Source organism: Mixophyes fleayi, chromosome 6 (assembly GCF_038048845.1).
Source record: "Mixophyes fleayi isolate aMixFle1 chromosome 6, aMixFle1.hap1, whole genome shotgun sequence".
NCBI classification, from domain to species: domain Eukaryota; kingdom Metazoa; phylum Chordata; class Amphibia; order Anura; family Limnodynastidae; genus Mixophyes; species Mixophyes fleayi.
The window spans coordinates 69,659,449-69,676,657 of NC_134407.1; the positions used below are offsets into that span (position 1 = coordinate 69,659,449).

At 39.8% G+C, this 17,209-nt stretch overlaps 1 protein-coding gene across 2 annotated transcripts in view; it reads left to right on the top strand.

The window, feature by feature from the left end:
- The window catches only part of NOTUM (notum, palmitoleoyl-protein carboxylesterase), a 38,979-nt gene that overhangs the window by 2,478 nt on the left and 19,292 nt on the right, over positions 1 to 17,209 (top strand). The window contains exon 1 of one of the 2 annotated variants that reach the window (XM_075216793.1): positions 8,080 to 8,632. The exons of the other annotated variant lie outside the window; for it this stretch is intronic. The gene's annotated coding sequence lies outside the window, so the exon portion shown is untranslated. Of the gene's footprint in view, positions 1 to 8,079; positions 8,633 to 17,209 lie in introns of those variants that run through there. 2 annotated transcript variants of the gene reach the window in all.

Consider the following 17,209-nt stretch of genomic DNA (forward strand, 5'->3'; position numbering starts at 1 on the left):
AAGCACACTCCAAAAACATACTAGTAGGTTAATTGGTTGCTATTAAAATTGTTCCTAGTCTCTGTGTGTGTGTGTGTGTGTGTATTAGGGAATTTTGCCTGTAAGCTCCAATGGGGCAGGGACTGATGTGAGTGAGTTCTCTGTACAGCGCTGCGGAATCAGTGGCGCTATATAAATAAATGGTAATGATGATGGAATAACATACGTTTGTGGCCAAAATGGACATACTGTAGGTCTGTGTCTGTGTGTGTGTGTATATTAGGGAATTTTGCCTGTAAGCTCCAATGGGGCAGGGACTGATGTGAGTGAGTTCTCTGTACAGCGCTGCGGAATCAGTGGCGCTATATAAATAAATGGTAATGATGATGGAATAACATTTGTTTGTGGCCAAAATTGACATACTGTAGGTCTGGGAGCTCGTATTGGGTGACCAGATAAGCTGGTACATTGTATAGCTTTATTTTAACCAGATGTGGCTTTTGCTCTTAACCAGACACATGCAACATAAGGCTCTCCAGCTATTGTGGAACAAGAAATCATAGCATTCACTGCCAGGATGACATAAGACTGGTATGACAGATATATCGCAAGACATTTTGAATAGCCCTGGGAATACAGGAAAACAAGGTGTGTAAGTCTTTTGGAGAAGCGTTTGTTTCAAGGTTTAATACAAAATCTAAGCAGATAAAGCGGATAATCAGCAACAATTATAGGATATTATAGGACATTACAGGATCACACTTTAAAAACTAATCTTCCACCAAAACCTAATGTGGTCTTTAAGAAAGGTTTGAATATAAAAAATGTTTTAGCTCCCAGTTTACCACCTGAATCTACTATTGTAAGAAGAGGAGGGCTGAGGCTTCCACTAGGTAGCTTTAGGCAGAAGCATAGGGGGCCAAGATCTGGGGGGGGGTGTCATGGAGGCTGGTACAAATAATAATGTCGCTGAATGAGACATTATTATTTTACTTAAAGCTAGCGATGGCTGTGGGCATAATTAAACTGCCATAATATGCCACTAGTCATATCAATCATCTGGGGTACAACTGTAATTGAGTAATGCAGGGATCCAGCAGCGAGGAGCCAGTTTTATATATCTGTGGGCCGGCTGGTCGTAGGGCAGCTGAAGGCGTTTTATTTTTTGTACATAAAGTTTATCTGTTTTCATTTTCCCTCCAATTCCTGCTCTGTGTTTTCCCCTTATCTCTGCGCCCGCAGCTTCCCCCTTACTACAACGTATGCTGCTCCTGTCACTGGATAGGCTCTGTGTGCTGGTTGGCTGCCAAAGAGGCTCCACAACTGCAGCATCTTCAGTAGATCATCTTCCAGGACCTACAGAAGTCATGCTGCATTCCAGCCAGGCCCCCAGCACAGACAGAGGCTCAAGGATATTATGCAGGTATTCCCTAAAGTCAAGTATTTACATATACCAACTATTACTTAGACCCCACTGAGAGTACCTGTTATGAATCCTGGCACAATAATGTAGCAATGAGGTGTCAACAATATTAATCAATACACCATAAAGTCAGTCAATATCTGGATAATATAAAATTAATGACAGTAGCATAATCATTTAGTTACACCATCAGGAAGAACATTGATGTTATGATGTGTTGTTCTGCCTAGTTCTATAGTTTTATCATAGTATCCCTGTGTATTAATATATATATGTTATGAATTCTTATTAAGCTGCTTTATTTTGTCAGTGTATTTTGGCTTGTGATTTAAGTTCACATATCTAGCGGTACATGGCTTTTTTTATTTCCACATCCTACATTTCACACCCTACAGGTTTTTACGTTACATTATACCTTGTCCCTAAATACAAGTTATATTGCTGTATTGTTGGGGTGGTGCTGGCGGTATTGCTGTAGGAAGGGGGCGGTGTTGGCGGTATTGCTGTAGGAAGGGGGTGGTGCTGAAGGCATTGCTGTGGTGTGGGGGTGGTGCTGGCGGCATTGCTGTAGTGTGGGGATGGTGCTAGGGGGTATTTAGTGATATAATCAGGAAGCTAATAAAGTAATGCTAGGGGGTCAGTAGGCAGAGTAGACCTATTGTTTAAATGTGAAATACTATTGATTTAATGTTTGAGCTGGTTGTGGGGCTTAAGGTGTTTTTTAGTTCTTGTTTCTAGGAGGTGAATAGTATCTATACCATTTCCGAACAGGAACCCATCAAAGCTACAAGAAAAGGGAGGAAACAGATCTGCCAACTCTCCCAATTGCAGTGGGATGAGGTGGGGGTGCAGGGGTAGTAGTCTGAAGCTTTACCCAGGGAACCTAGAAACTTTGAAGATGAGGAATGGAAATTAGCTGGCTTCTGCTGAAACCTGATGGTTGCTATAGATGTGGGAGTTCCAGATGTTTAACCTGACAACATATTTGCAATAAGATACATTATTTTATGTTTAATGAGGTACACCACCATATAAAAGGACTTATAAATTGTAATACGAGATATGTGATACACATTCTCATGTGTAGTTCTAATTTGCTATATGTGGGAAGAACAATCAGGCCCCTTTAAAACTAGATTTCTTGAACATCGCTGCAATATTGTTAATAAAGTACAGTCACATAGTGTTCCACATCACTTCACAAAGTTCATCATGTAAACCCTAGGTGTCTAGAATTGGTAGTAATTGAACACGTTAACTTGACAAATCATGGAGGCAATCGTTTTATGAGACTATGCCATCAAGAGGTTTTCTGGATCAATTCTTTGAACACATTAAACCAGTCTCGTTTAGATGAAAATCTAGAATTAAATAGTGTAATGTAAGGGTACTAGATCCACCGGTTGCCTTTTATTATTTTACTGTTTTTTTGTTTTGTGTTTTTGCCGATGTCTGCAAGTCCTATAGACATTCTGCTGCTTACCTGATTGTTAAACCTATAGGTGGCTCAAGGAGTTGAGAACCAAAAAGAAGATGCTTTGATATCACTTGATGTGCGAGTCTGGAGTTTATTTCCAGATGGAGTGAAATGTAGTTTATTGGTTTTGGCAATTGTGTTTTATGTGCTACTATACTTTTGTATATATTTTTTAAGACTTAATTTTTAAGTTCAATGGACATTTTACAATAAGATAAGACGATATGACTTGATATGAGTCTGAAGTTTGATTCCCAGATGGAATGAAATATAGCTTAGTGGTGTTGTTTTTTTTTTGCTACATATAATAATAGTTTATATCTATTATCATTATTTTATATCTATTATATCTTAATTGTATTTATATGGATTTAGTGACCATTATAGAGATTCTTCCTCTTTTATATTTCATGCATCTCAAAAAAAAAAATATATATGAATTTGAAATAACCCCATCAATGATATAAGGACTTATCGTTTTGGATTGAAGCTGTGTCTCCCAAAAACCCTTGTTCTTTCTTAGATCTTCTTATTGTGATCAAGTTATTGTTTTGTTTTTTTCTTCCCCTTTTTTATATTACGTTACTTTCACACCAATGCAGAGCAACAAAAAAGGTTTTATATAAGTGTGTTTAATTTATACAAACATCATGAATGTGCTGGCTACAGCTGTTTCAATTAAACAATTAGCATAGACTATTTAAAGTTCCTGGAGATGCATGCTCCCAATCTACTGCTGGAGCTGACACTTTGGGAGTCTTATTCCGTTGACGAAATCGCTGATTGGCGAAGAAACGCGTCAGTGCTGTTTTTAATCATGTGTTATACTCCTGTTGAAAGCCATGGGTGTCACATCAGTTGAGTTGCATCATTTTTCAAACATGTATTTATTTTTTCTTTGTTCTGATGAAAGAACCCTCAAACTGATTGGATTCTTTGCCCAGGATTTGCACTTGCCACTAAACACGCTGGTTACTGAACGTCCCAGGATTGAGACGTGACTATTACCGCCGGAGAACTCACACTAACAGCTGCTATCCACCTGGGGGGGTAAGCAGTTGGCTCTTGCTGTTTAGAGTCGGTGAAAGCAGACGCACACCCTCCTTACTATTTTACATGTGACCGTTATTGGTCTGCCTTGTGGTCGCCTTTGCCATTAACACCGCACTTATAAAACGCCTTGCTGGAATTTATTTGGCTGGTGTCTATTGTGGGATTTCTGTTCACTGGACTGGAGAAGCATAAACAGTTTTTGCACATATAATTGGACTGAACTAATATCGGAATTGAGACCACAATATTAAATATACCATCGGATGCTAAACAGAAGCTTATTGACTGCAATTTGATACAGCCTTTAATTTCAGTTACATCTGATCCCACAGGAGGTTATTTATGTGTTGTCCCAACTAATGGTAAAGTTTATGATCTCTAGTGAGCACTATTTAGGAAACTGAATATCATTTTATAAATATTTTATATTTTAAGGTTAAAACAATAAATTTACTAATGTTATTGTATTCATCTGTGCTGTTTTCAGCGCTTACCTTTATTCACTGTTTGCTTGCTTTCCTTTTTTAGGGTGGACTTTTTTTGAGCAGCCTAATAATTTGAATCAGTTGTTTTAACATATTGGTTCTTATTAGATGCACAATAAAAATGTATTTTATTGGACATATAGGAGCATATTCAATTGTCGTCGGGATCGCCGAAAATCACGCGCTCAAAAAATATTACCGTTATTACGGTAATCCTGCGCGGGAAAACCGTTAATAAGGTAATTTACTCGCTGGATTTCAGCTCGCAGCTCAGGGAGCTGCGAGCTGAAATCCAGCGAGATATTACCGTAATAACAGTAATATTTTTTGAGCACGGGGATATTCAATAATTGAATATACCCCCTAGTATGCCATTACGGAAGTGTATGTGTGTTTTTTTTTTTTTTATCCATTCAGAGCATTCACTGCCAGGATGCTGGGACTGTTTCATTTCCAGTGGCAGCAATCACATTTGCTCCAACAAAATTACTTGCAAAGATATCTACTTATTTTTATTATCAGTTGTGTTGCCTCTACTAGCGATATGGGCCTCTATGTACCCTTTCCTCCCCCTCTGCAGACTTCATGGACACTGCTTGTGGTTTGGAAAGAAAAAGGAGGATGCCAAAAAAAGTGGAGATCAAAGAGGAGCGGCGACACCCAGAACCACAGAAAAGGAAGGGGTGTGGGTAGGAGGATGGAAGAGGGGAGTGAGAGCGAATAAAGGAAGAGAGTGAGGGAAGGTTGCTTGATGGAAAGTGACAGGAAAGCTGAAAAGGACACATGTCGGCAATATTTATAACCCCGGTCTTACACTGTGCTCACTATTATGAAGCATTATTTTATGTATCCATTTAAAATAGAAGAGTCCTAAAATTCTGAAACTAAAAGCTAGTACACTCGTGTTACTTGTAGTTTTCTCTAATCATGAATACCACCCATTACTACTACTTGGGTGCCAAAGAGTAAAATTGTTGTGTATTCCCTTTTAGTCTTCAGAATTCAGTGCAGACATTTATCCTCATTCTACAGAAATTAGTGTTTTAAATGAAAGATTCCCTTTAGGAAAAATCAGGACTGTGCTGGGAGATCTGGGTACTGCGTTCTGCTTAGTGAGGGAAGGAACACTCCATTTAGCACATGAGGGGAAAAGGTGTGTTTTGGGGAGGATGAGGTGCACTAATTTGCTTTATTAGCAGGTGCAAGGGGGAAGGGACTGTGTTTTGCATTGTTAACAAATAATTGGATTGGTTTCCTATTGCAACCAATCAGATTCTAGCTGTCATTTTGTAGAATGCACTAAATAAATGAAAGCTAGAATCTAATTGGCTGCTATAGGCAACATCTCCACTTTTTCAAACCCGCAGCTTAGCAAATAGACCCCTTAAAGTCTGATCCAGAGATTCTGGACTGTGATCACACTGATCGAGTACCTCTAGTTGAGGAGTGTTCATGTGCCATTTTAGACTATGGTTGAGGAAAACACCCCTAATTGCTTGAGACAATACCTTATTGAAGATTGTTGCTGACACTGAATATGATCAGTCGTGGTCAAGTGTTGAATTTTCCTCTAATACTTTGTATGCCCAGGAATCTAAGCACGTCAATAACTAAATGTGAAGATGGAAGTTATTCATCAGGGAAAAGGAAACACTGCTAATGATTTCTACATACAACAGTTGTTGCTTTTTTGAATAGGATATGCAACAACAATAATACACAATAATCAACCTCCAACCCCCAGTCAGCATTCTCTGTTTTTATGTTAGACCCACCAAAAGGTAAAGTGGAACCAATTTACAAAGCCTTATTTAGAAATGTAAGTGACTGGAGAGGTCATAAGTTTTTACAGTACTCCACTCCCTAAATATGTATCTTGGACACTGTGATTGTCTTGCACAGAAAGCTGTTAAAAGTAACAATGGTAGTGCTTCCAATGGGCTGTTACACAGTTGGGTGAGTTACTATCACAGACTATACCGAAAGTCTTTATGTATAAATCTACTTTTTTGTGACTTCAACAGTTGAATCATATGGTAAAGCTTTATAGAAGGGGTAAGTGTGCCTTTAATACGCCATGCTTGCTCACTCTCCTGGAGTATCCGGGAGACTCCTGAATTCCGGATAGGTCTCCCGGGAGAGTGGGGCATTCTGCTGCATCTGCCAACTTCCTAGTCAAGTGGGCAGGATTTGGAGACTCCATGATGTGATTCTCTGGGAATCGCATCATTTTGGCTCCACCCCGTGGGAAAATCACGCGTTCGTGTCATTGTGTTGCGCTCCTGGAGGCCAACATTGAAAGTTGGCAAGTATGTAATATGCATAAGCAATGTTATTGTTGTAAAGTCTCATAGCAGGCCGTAAATTTTAAGCATTTAACATTGGTTCTTAAAGCCTGTCGCAGGGAATACTTATACTCTTTTTAAAAGTGAAGGCAAATCACATGGTGTTGTCTACTCTTTTGACAGTCATTGGTTTTCAATGCCCTGGTATAGCAGGAACTGTATAATGGTGTAATATGTAATACTGGGAAATATGTTATTTAACCTTATAGAACTCTACATTAGTTTCCAGCTCACTACATGTATAATTAGTACACTATTCAGCAAACAAAACATCACTGAACTTGTGTTCAGCAGTGACTGTTACATCTCTTTGTGTACACTTCTGGTTTATGTGCTTGAGGCAAGTGTTTATCTACACAATGGTACTCAGTAGACAATAGTAATTCCTAATTGTAGGAAATAATTACTGGCAATTCAATCTGGTACTCTAATTACACTAATTTTTGGAAAAACCAAATGCTTGGTCAAAACTGCCACAGGTAACTAAACCTGTTTGTGTAGTAAAAGTGTAAACACACGTGTGTACATTGCATTATGCGTAAAAAGAGGTGTTAAAATAAAGGACCAATACATACTACTTAAACATTAATTCAATGTGTGTCTTGTAACAGTCATAAGTCTAGTGTAAACTTGCTATACCTTGAAACAACTTAATACAGTTCACGCTTCGTATTGACATTTTTTTATTTTTATTTCTAAAAATCTTTTGTCAGGAAGAAATATATTGATAGTTACCTCTTGTCCTGGGTATATCATATATACAGTTTTTCTGGCTGCAGAAAATCAATGATACAGCTGAGTGCTTGCTGCTGTTGTCACTGTATTTCCTTCACTTGTCCTAAAGGCTGGAAATCTGGTGTGAATAGGATAAAAGATGTTTTATCTTAAAACAACTTAAAGTGAAATGTCATGTAAAATGTATTTTCCCGCTGACTACATATGAGGACATACTCACCCATTCATTGTTCCCATTTAACAAGCTTCTAAAAGTTCGACGTATATTTTTGCAATTGTTACTTTTAACTGTTTAGCTTGTGGAAATTCACAGGTGAATAAACGCCAGGTGCATTGGGGACGGAAAGGCCATTGTGGAATAAATAGAGAGGATCATATATTGGTGTTTACAAGTAACAACACACGTCTATAATTGAGTTTACAATCTAATGAGGATTTGTCTAAAGAGGTACATTTGAGTCTGTAGTGTGATTTGCAGTGCCCATCCCTTAGTGATGCCTCTCTCAGCCCCTCTCCCCTCCTCTGTATTATTAGTGATATCTCCTCTCTCTGCTCCCATGGACCCTCCCTCCGGAGCCCTCCCCTTCTCAGTCCTAAATCTCTGGGATGGATGTGGGACGCACTGATCTAATCTCCAGGACTTCAGTCTTCTGAAACTTTCAGCGCCTCTCAAATTACTTCCCATTTACCCACAAAAGACCCCTAAGTGACTTCACATTAATGACTATAACGGCCCTTGAATGAGGACATGGCAGGCTAGTTTGTGGGAGGGGGAGGCCCGGGCTTATTTGAAAGGGTTAATTTAAAGCCCCCTCCTCCCTTCCAGTTTGCAAATCTTGAATGTGCTCTGTGTGAGCCTCACACTCTGCTCTCCCGTCTGAGTTGTGTTCACCAGTCCTCACCTACGGTCCTTGTAACTGGAGAGGCTGTGGGGTCACTTCTGCTGAAAGGATATTATCCTGTTTATCTGTATCTCTGCACTGGGCATCAGTCAGCACCTGCCCATCTCTGCTAATGCCACCATACCAAGTACCACTTAAAGTGATTCTGAGCATAGAACAAAATCTGCTAAATCAGAAATTCCTTTGAAACCCTCAAAGAACACATTGGAGTACTGTGATTTGCCATTTAAAAGGTAAGTTTTTATTCACATTTAAAATAAAACATTTTATGGGTGTCCATTTTGGCTTTTGCTTTATGCAATGTTTTATATAGGATCTCACAGGTTATTAGTTTTATACTTGAAAAGTGAATTAATATACAAGAGGGAGACACACTGAAGTAGTGAGGAAGATGCACCATTCAGGCTGCAGGAATTAAAGGGTCAGGGAAGTGTTGGGGGCTTTGTACTGTATGTGTGTTTGACAGTCTGTACAGAACTGCATGATCTGGTGATTATGGCTGAATACTTATTAGGATGTGCAGGTGAAAGTGCTGAGGTGTTTCCCAAGCTAATTATCCCTGAATACTGTGTTAATGCAGGGAAGAAGCATACATGTCAGTAGGTGCAGTAAAATGTAGTGTGTTCAGTGAAACAACGTGCAGGATCAGGAAAGATGCCAGGCTTCATTTGGGCTCATTCAGACCTTCTGTGCTTTCAATTTGAGTTTTCATGTGTTTTGCATGATTGGAAATTGAATGTAAATGGCATACAACATACGACTGTGATTTCTATGGCACAATTTATACCTTTGCATTCACCGTATTATATTGTACTTTTAACTCAGCGTGTGACCTTTTCCACCCCATGTCAAATAAAATGCATGTCAATGTGTTGGGTTTGCGTTGTATTTTTCAGAATGCTACTTGTTTGATTTGATTTTTATTTTACCAACAAGAATCTTTGTTGTGTTTTACTCTATTCTCCCTTAACCCTTCAGAAAATAACTTGAAAAGAAGGAAATTCTATCTATAACCTCCAAATCTACATAATTACAGTGTTGATATCTGTCTCGCTTTTCTAGCCTTTATTGTATGACACATAATAGTATAGATATTATGAATTCTGTATTGAGGGACTGTGGGAGCAGAACTGAGAAGAGTAAGGATGAGGTGTGGTGGCGGTGGATGAGATTTAATAATGCCATGTGGGTGCTTTGAATTAGTACTGAGGATGCCACGTGTGTGCAGTTAAGGAGCAGTAAGGATTGTGTGTGACTGCACTGCTGAGCTGGTGACATGAAGTGGCAGTGATGGAACGTGAAGATGTCATGAGGGAACAGCGAGGATTCCGTATGTGCAGTGAATGAGTCCTGGGTCACGCTGACTAGATCATATGTTAATACAATACAATCCCAGCTCTAGAGCAGAATGGACTGTCATCTGCTTTCTCTCACCAGGGCTACAGACAGTCAGTTAAGGTACTTGTCATGTCTCTGTTTGTCAGTAGGATAAAATAGAATATGTTTAACAATATCCCAGTGACAGTTTTCTATATTTTTCTGATATTTCATGATTTAAAACGGAGAAGCTTATTGTTAGAATTTCTTAAATAAAATTATCATTAGACAATATGTTAAGGTCTTAAACCCTACTTTGCGAGGCATCACTGGATACTAATGATGGAAGGGAGGTACAGGTGCTTACAGTATGAGTGGGTTAATACAGACACTGCAAATCAAAGCGGGTTCATACAAGTGTCAATGATCTAAGGCAGCACAATGGATGCTGGATGCCGACAGGTAGGTTCATACTGGTAGTGAGGCTGGGGTTTCATGGGAAGGTCTCTGTAGTTCTACTGATTTTCACATGTGAGGGTTACAGCTCTAAAGGTAACTTTGAAATAGAGTCAAAGTTTTAAGGAGTTAAAACTGAAGGTTCCCGGACATATTTTGATCTTGGTGGCCAATTAGGCTGTCTTATGTTCCCACCACAAATAGCAATGTTTATGGGTATGATAAGACTGACCGTTCCGATCAGTATCTGTTTGGAAACATTCAGCTGTCAGTTGGGATTGTGAAAATGCAGTTACACTATTTTGACCCCATGGAATAACATAAGTTTGCGACCAAAATGGACATACTGTAGGTCTAGAAGCTCGTATTGGGTGACCAGATAAGTTGGTACATTGGCACCTTTATTTCATTTTGTAAATGTTAATTTATAGCATACTCCACAGTACTTTACAATTGGGTCTTAAGTCATCTGTATTTTTTGCCCTTTATATAACTTTATTTTAATCATATGTGGCTTATGTCCTTACCCAGACACATGCAGCATAAGGTTCTTCAGCTATTGTGGAACTATAAATCAGAGCATTCACTGCCAGGATGCTGGGACTGTTTCATTTCCAGTGGCAGCAATCACAGTTGTTCCAACAAAATATTACTTGCAAAGATATCTACTTATTTTTATTATCAGTTGTGTTGCCTCTACTAGCGATATGGGCCTCTATGTACCCTTTCCTCCCCCTCCGCAGACTTCATGGACACTGCTTGTGGTTTGGAAAGAAAAAGGAGGATGCCAAAAAAAGTGGAGATCAAAGAGGAGCGGCGACACCCAGAACCACAGAAAAGGAAGGGGTGTGGGTAGGAGGATGGAAGGGGGGAGTGAGAGAATAAAGGAAGAGAGTGAGGGAAGGTTGCATGATGGAAAGTGACAGGAAAGCTGAAGAGGACACATGTCAGCAATATTTATAACCCCGGTCTTACACTGTGCTCACTATTATGAAGCATTATTTTATGTATCCATCTAAAATAGAAGGGTCCTAAAATTCTGAAACTGAAAGCTAGTACTCGTGTTGCTTGTAGTTTTCTCTAATCATGAATACCACCCATTACTACTACTTGGGTGCCAAAGAGTAAAATTGTTGTGTATGTATTCCCTTTTAGTCTTCAGAATTCAGTGCAGACAGTTATCCTAATTCTATAGAAATTAGTGTTTTAAATGAAAGATTCCCTTAAGGAAAAATCAGGACTGTGCTGGGAGATCTGGGTACTGTGTTCTGCTTAGTGAGGGAAGGAAGATGCATTTAGCACCTTGCACATGAGTTGAAAAGGTGTGTTTTGGGGGCGGGGTGGTTTTGTAGTTTGCATAATTATCAGGTGCAAGGGGGGAAGGGACTGCATATTTTGCATTGTGAGCAAGAGGTAGAGGGAAGGAGGGGACTCTGAGCAGAGGCGTAACTAGAACTCTCGTAGGGAGTGTGGTGTGATGGCTTTAGAGCCTAAAGGTAAAGGGTGTCCTAAGTGCACCCCTCTCAGCGGTCCCTCTCTGGTCTTCAGTGTGCATGTGTAGGCTACCACATATGCTCAGGAGAGCAGAGGATGTCAATGGAGGGGATCGAGGATGGACTTTTAATGTGAGATTTACACACAGTGCTGCTTTTGAGATTCCACCTCTGCACACATAAGTGCGCTTTTAGTGTGCAAAGGTGTCTCCCAAATGCAGAGAAGGAGTACACTTTGAAATGCATTGTGCGGAACATTCAGGTGTATCCCTGCAAAACCAAGGGGATTTACATTTACGTCAGATAAGGACCACTATCTTTTGCTGCCCAACCCTTCCTTGAATCTTTAGCTTTTAAATTCAGAACGTGGGTGTCATTTCAGCAGCATATAGAATAATGCATTGTAGTGTGGTAGTATTATTAATTTTATTATTGTAGATTTGTAAGGTGCCACAGGCTCTGCAGTGCCATACAGTAGAGAACATAGGACATGCATAAAACAAGGACATACAAGGCAGACAAAATAAATGCAGACATGAAAACAAGTGGTAGAGGACTCTGCTCATTAAAGAGCTTACATTCTAAGAGGAAGAGGGCGCAGCTAAAACAAAAGTAGTGAGTGTGGCTTAGAGTGGAGATTGGGACTGTGAGGGTGTATTAGTGTGAATAGTATCATTAGGGCTAAGGTAAGCTTTAAAAAAAGAGATGGGGAATGAACATCTAAAGATTAGAAGACTGTAGGAAAGCCTGATTTAGGTGTGGTAGGGAATTGCATAAGTGGGAAGCAGCACGGGAGAAGTCTTGTAGACGGGAGTGAGAGGTGGTTGCCAGAGACGAGACAAGGTGCAGGTCAGAGGTAGATCTAAGAGAACAGGAGGGAGAGTATTTTGATATGAGATTTGAGATGTATGAAGGGTGGTGGTGTTGAAGGCTTTGTTGGTTAGGGTGAATAATTTGAATTGGATTCCTGAGGACTCAGAGCCAGTGTAGGGATTTGCAAAGTGGTGCAGCAGATGTAGAACGGTGAGAGAGGAACATCATTCCTGCAGCAGCATTTAGGAGGGATTAAAGTGTGGATTTATAGGCGTCGGGAATGCCAGATAGCAGGAGGTTGCAGTAGTCCAGACAGGAGATGATGAGGGAATGGATAAGAGTTTTGGTAGCACTTTGAGTAAGAAAAGGGTGTATTCTGTCAGTGTTTTTACGGTAGAATTGACAGGCCTGGGAGAGAGTCTGGATGTGAGGAATAAAGGAAAGGACAGAATCAAGTGTGACACCAAGGCAGCGGACTTGGGAGACTGAGGAAATTGTGGTGTTATTAACAGTGAGGAAGATTTGAGAGCAGGTGGGGATTCTGGCAGGAGGGAAAATGATAAGCTCTGTTTTGGATATGTTGAACTTTAGGTAGCGTTGGAACATCCATGTGGAGATAGCTGAAAGACAGTTGGCTACACGAAATAGTACAGAAGCGTATTTGTAGAAGCTGAGCTGGGTCTCGGCTCTCTTAGAGCTGTGAAAGTGGGGAGCCTCATGACAAGACGGCAATTCTAGTGGCTACCACCCCAAGATGGGATGGGGAGAGGCGCATTGTCACCTGCTCGAGGCAAGTATATAAATCATTATTCACTCATTGGGACGGTCCAGTTATTGATGACAGCGCAAACACAATGATGATCTATAGAGTAGCTGTTTGTAAATTATCCGTCTGTGAGAGATGCCATCTTGCTGGGCAGGTGCAAAACATTTGTAAAGAGTTATCAACCCAGTGCTCTAAGGCTGACCAGATGCATGTACCAGTAGCACACTCATTGCATTGCTGATTATACTGATACTATATCACATGCTGCTCTGTTGCATTTGTTGCCATTAATTTAGTGCGTTAATCTGTTACCACTGTCCTGTGAATAGCAGACATTTGTTTTGAAGCTTATGCAAAGATTGGCTCTTGTGTGTGTGAAATATGCGACTTCCCATATGTCAGTCCAGTCTGAATTATTTGAATGTTCAAATCTGTTTTTCATACTGTTTAAGAGAAAAACAAGCTACAAAGTTTTATTAAAAAACAAACACACTGATTCTTTACGACATTCTACTGATTTTATATCATGTTTTATGTTATGTGTTTTTTTTGTTTGTTCTCTTGCTGACATTGCATATCGGTTTTGTTTGTTACTTGACCATTCAAAAATAAAAATTAAAAAAAACAAACAAACACACATACAGACTCTCTATCCCCTCCCAAAACTGCGCAACACAGAAGGTCATATCTAAGGGGTCTTATATCTTAAAAAAAAGAAAAAATTATAACAATGAGTATTTTCTATTGCAGCTAATTCTGTCAATGAAAATTCTCCTGTTGCTCCAATTGTTTTTTAAAAATAAATAACTACAAATCTTGCAGAGCTGGCTGAGCAGTGCTCGGCTACCTTGGCAATACTGGCCCGGAGTGGTAAGGGTTAACTTGCAGCTCCGACCAGTCCCTGACTATCTGGGACTGTGTGAGCCAACTTGCACATGCGCAGATTTGGGAATTTCAGTTCCACTAATTAAAAAGTAGTTAAAACATATTTAAAAGTCTTTTAAAAACTTTTTAAATCTTTAAACTTGAAAAAATGCTTTATTAGAAGAAAGATTTATTTTTTTTCAATGATTTTTTTTTTCTTCTGTTGTGGCCATTCTAAGGTGGCGATAATAGAACAAGTATTGAGGTGGTACATGTACCGCTATGAAGGTTATTAAATAGGTTTCCCTATGCAAGGACATGGGGAAGCTATTGCTGGTGAATATTACCTCAGAAAGGGGTTTCCCATCGATGTACAGAGCAATATGGGGGGGAAAAAGCCCCATAACTGACCGGGGCACTCAAAATAGAATGATAAAAATGTTATGCCCATGTGATCTAAAGTTAGCTTAGGCCATAAAATCCACCTTATACTTCTTATTCGGTCCCAAATAAAGTAGAATACTCGCAGTATCCTATTTCTCTTGTCCTGTTAATTTGGGTTCAACAAGAGTTTCACTTGTGGGAAAATAAGTATTGCAATTTAAAGATTGTGGGCCTGATTCATTAAGGATCTTAAATTAAGAAGTTTCTTATTTCAGTCTCCTGGACAAAACCATGTTACAATGCAAGGGGTGCAAATTAGTTTTCTGTTTTGCACATAAGTTAAATATTGACTGTTTTTTTCATGTAGCACACAAATATCAACTTTAAATTTCAGTGTACAAATAAGCTGTCAATTATTTGTGGTCATCTGACCTTGATAAAGATCCCGTCTGGAATTGAAACGCGTCGGATGGTTCGAGTGGCTTCTCCTGCTACCGTTTGGGACATTGGGACTTTTGCATTGATGTTTGAGAGGACTTGGAACCCGGGTAATCCATCTTGCCCTTATGTTTATGTGCTTGTGATCATGTCCTTTATGGGGATGAGCGGTGATACGATTCTGGGATACCGAGGTGCTAATCTAACAACAGTTTTCTGAGATGCGCTGTGCCCGTGAGGAATCTTGTAAGCACACCCCTATGGGGACCCCCTCACGTGGTTCATCCTGTAGAGTATACTTCATTGATTAGATACACCTGGAGGAGGGATATTTTAATGAATATGCTATAAACCCCATGTTTGCATCACCTCTCTGTTACAGTACTACCCTATGTATATTTCTATATTTTTTACAGTATTTCTATCCATTTGATGGACTTTATTATTGTGTGATCCCCTCAGCGCTATGAGGTATACTATTTTTCTGTTTTGATTGTGTTCCTTCAGGAAGGTGGTGACCTTCTTTTTGTACACTTCTGGCAGCTTTGGGGCTGCATCAGAGCTCATACCTGGTATACATTTGCTATTTATATATCCCCTTCATCTGGTGTTTCCACTACATGGAGATAATTGTCAGGGTGAGAGTCTGACTCCAAGCTTTTGTGTCTTGCATTAATGGAAGTGACCCGTGGTCGCTTTGATGGTGATGATTCAGTACTTCGACCGCCCCAAAAAATCTTTAATTCTTTTCTGTGCCATGACCAAATCATGCATGGCTGCTACTAACAGGCTGGGATCTGTGGAGCAGGGTAGGAGGAGAGCTGCTGTGAGGGGAGGATTGGCCACTATACTGACTGCATGTTCCATGTCCCCGACAGTGACTGCAGTGCAGAGAGTGCAGTGTTTAGGGAAGAGGGGAGGTTTGGAGGCTTATCAGAAGAATCTTCCTGGCTGTCGGTTATCTGCATTCAGTGACATGGAACATGCAGGCAGTGTATTGGCCACCTTTGCTTCTCTTCAGGTCTTCTCCTGTGTCCCAGCCTGTCAGTCACATAAGCCCTACCACCTCCAGGCAATCATCAATCAAAAGGTTAATCAGTGCAGGGGGGGGGGTTGTTATTAGGTTCTGCTTAGGTGAAGATCTTTAATTATGTAAATTGACAGAGTGGATGAAAATGTTGTTTGGTACTGGGAGGGAGAGATGCTGATAGAATGCAGAAGAATCGGTTGTCTGCAATCATTTGTGCACCCTGTTCCATTGTCTTACAACTTACAAGAACAGTCAATGGAAAGTGCAGCCTCCCGTTCTGGTGTGACTGCTTATACTTACTGCAAATTGTGATGGCGAAATGAGTGGGGCTTCTAAGAAACGAGAAGGAAAAAAAAAAAGCATTTGCAAGAAGAAAATGTACACAGAACAAGCATAAAGATAATTTCATTTTTGGTAAACAGAAGTGACAACAGTTGGCGAGTTCAGATAAAGTTTTTTTATCGCTTCATCCTCATTCGCTTTTGTGTAGAAGTTGATGGGAGGGGCACAGCAGTCTTTTCTCACCCTACAGAAATCATGGGTAGATAACTGCCCCCTCTGGTCACCCACGGTTCCTACGCCCCTGGTGCTCTCCAATGATTAGAGACTTTCTTGCACTTTACTGCTTTTGAATCAGGCCAGAGGATTACCTACAAAGTCTATTCAAAATCTGCTCATTACTCTACAACTGGATACCAAACTTAGGAGAGAGAATGTTTGTCATCCCATCAGGAAATAACTAATTTGCTCCATAAACCAGGAATACTGTGTGGATACTGGTAGCAATAATGAGGAGAAATGTTACACTATATAAAGTAACCAGTTATGTTGGCTCTCGCTCACCTGCCATTAATGTGGGCCCTATTCCAGACCATTGTGGGATCTTCAGAAAAAACTTTTTCTTCAGTAGCTGTCATTCATATACAAAGCTATTGATTGCAGTGAGGTTTTTTTCTTCTCCTTCTCTTTCTTTCTTTTTTCTTCTTTTCCTTCTTTCTTTTTTCTTCTTCTTCTTTTCCCTCTTTCTTTTTTCTTCTTCTTCTTTTCCCTCTTTCTTTTTTCTTCTTCTTCTTCTTCTTTTCCCTCTTTCTTTTTTCTTCTTCTTCTTCTTCTTCTTCTTTTCCCTCTTTCTTTTTTCTTCTTCTTCTTCTTCTTCTTCTTCTTTTCCCTCTTTCTTTTTTCTTCTTCTTCTTCTTCTTCTTCTTCTTCTTCTTCTTCTTTTCCCTCTTTCTTTTTTCTTCTTCTTCTT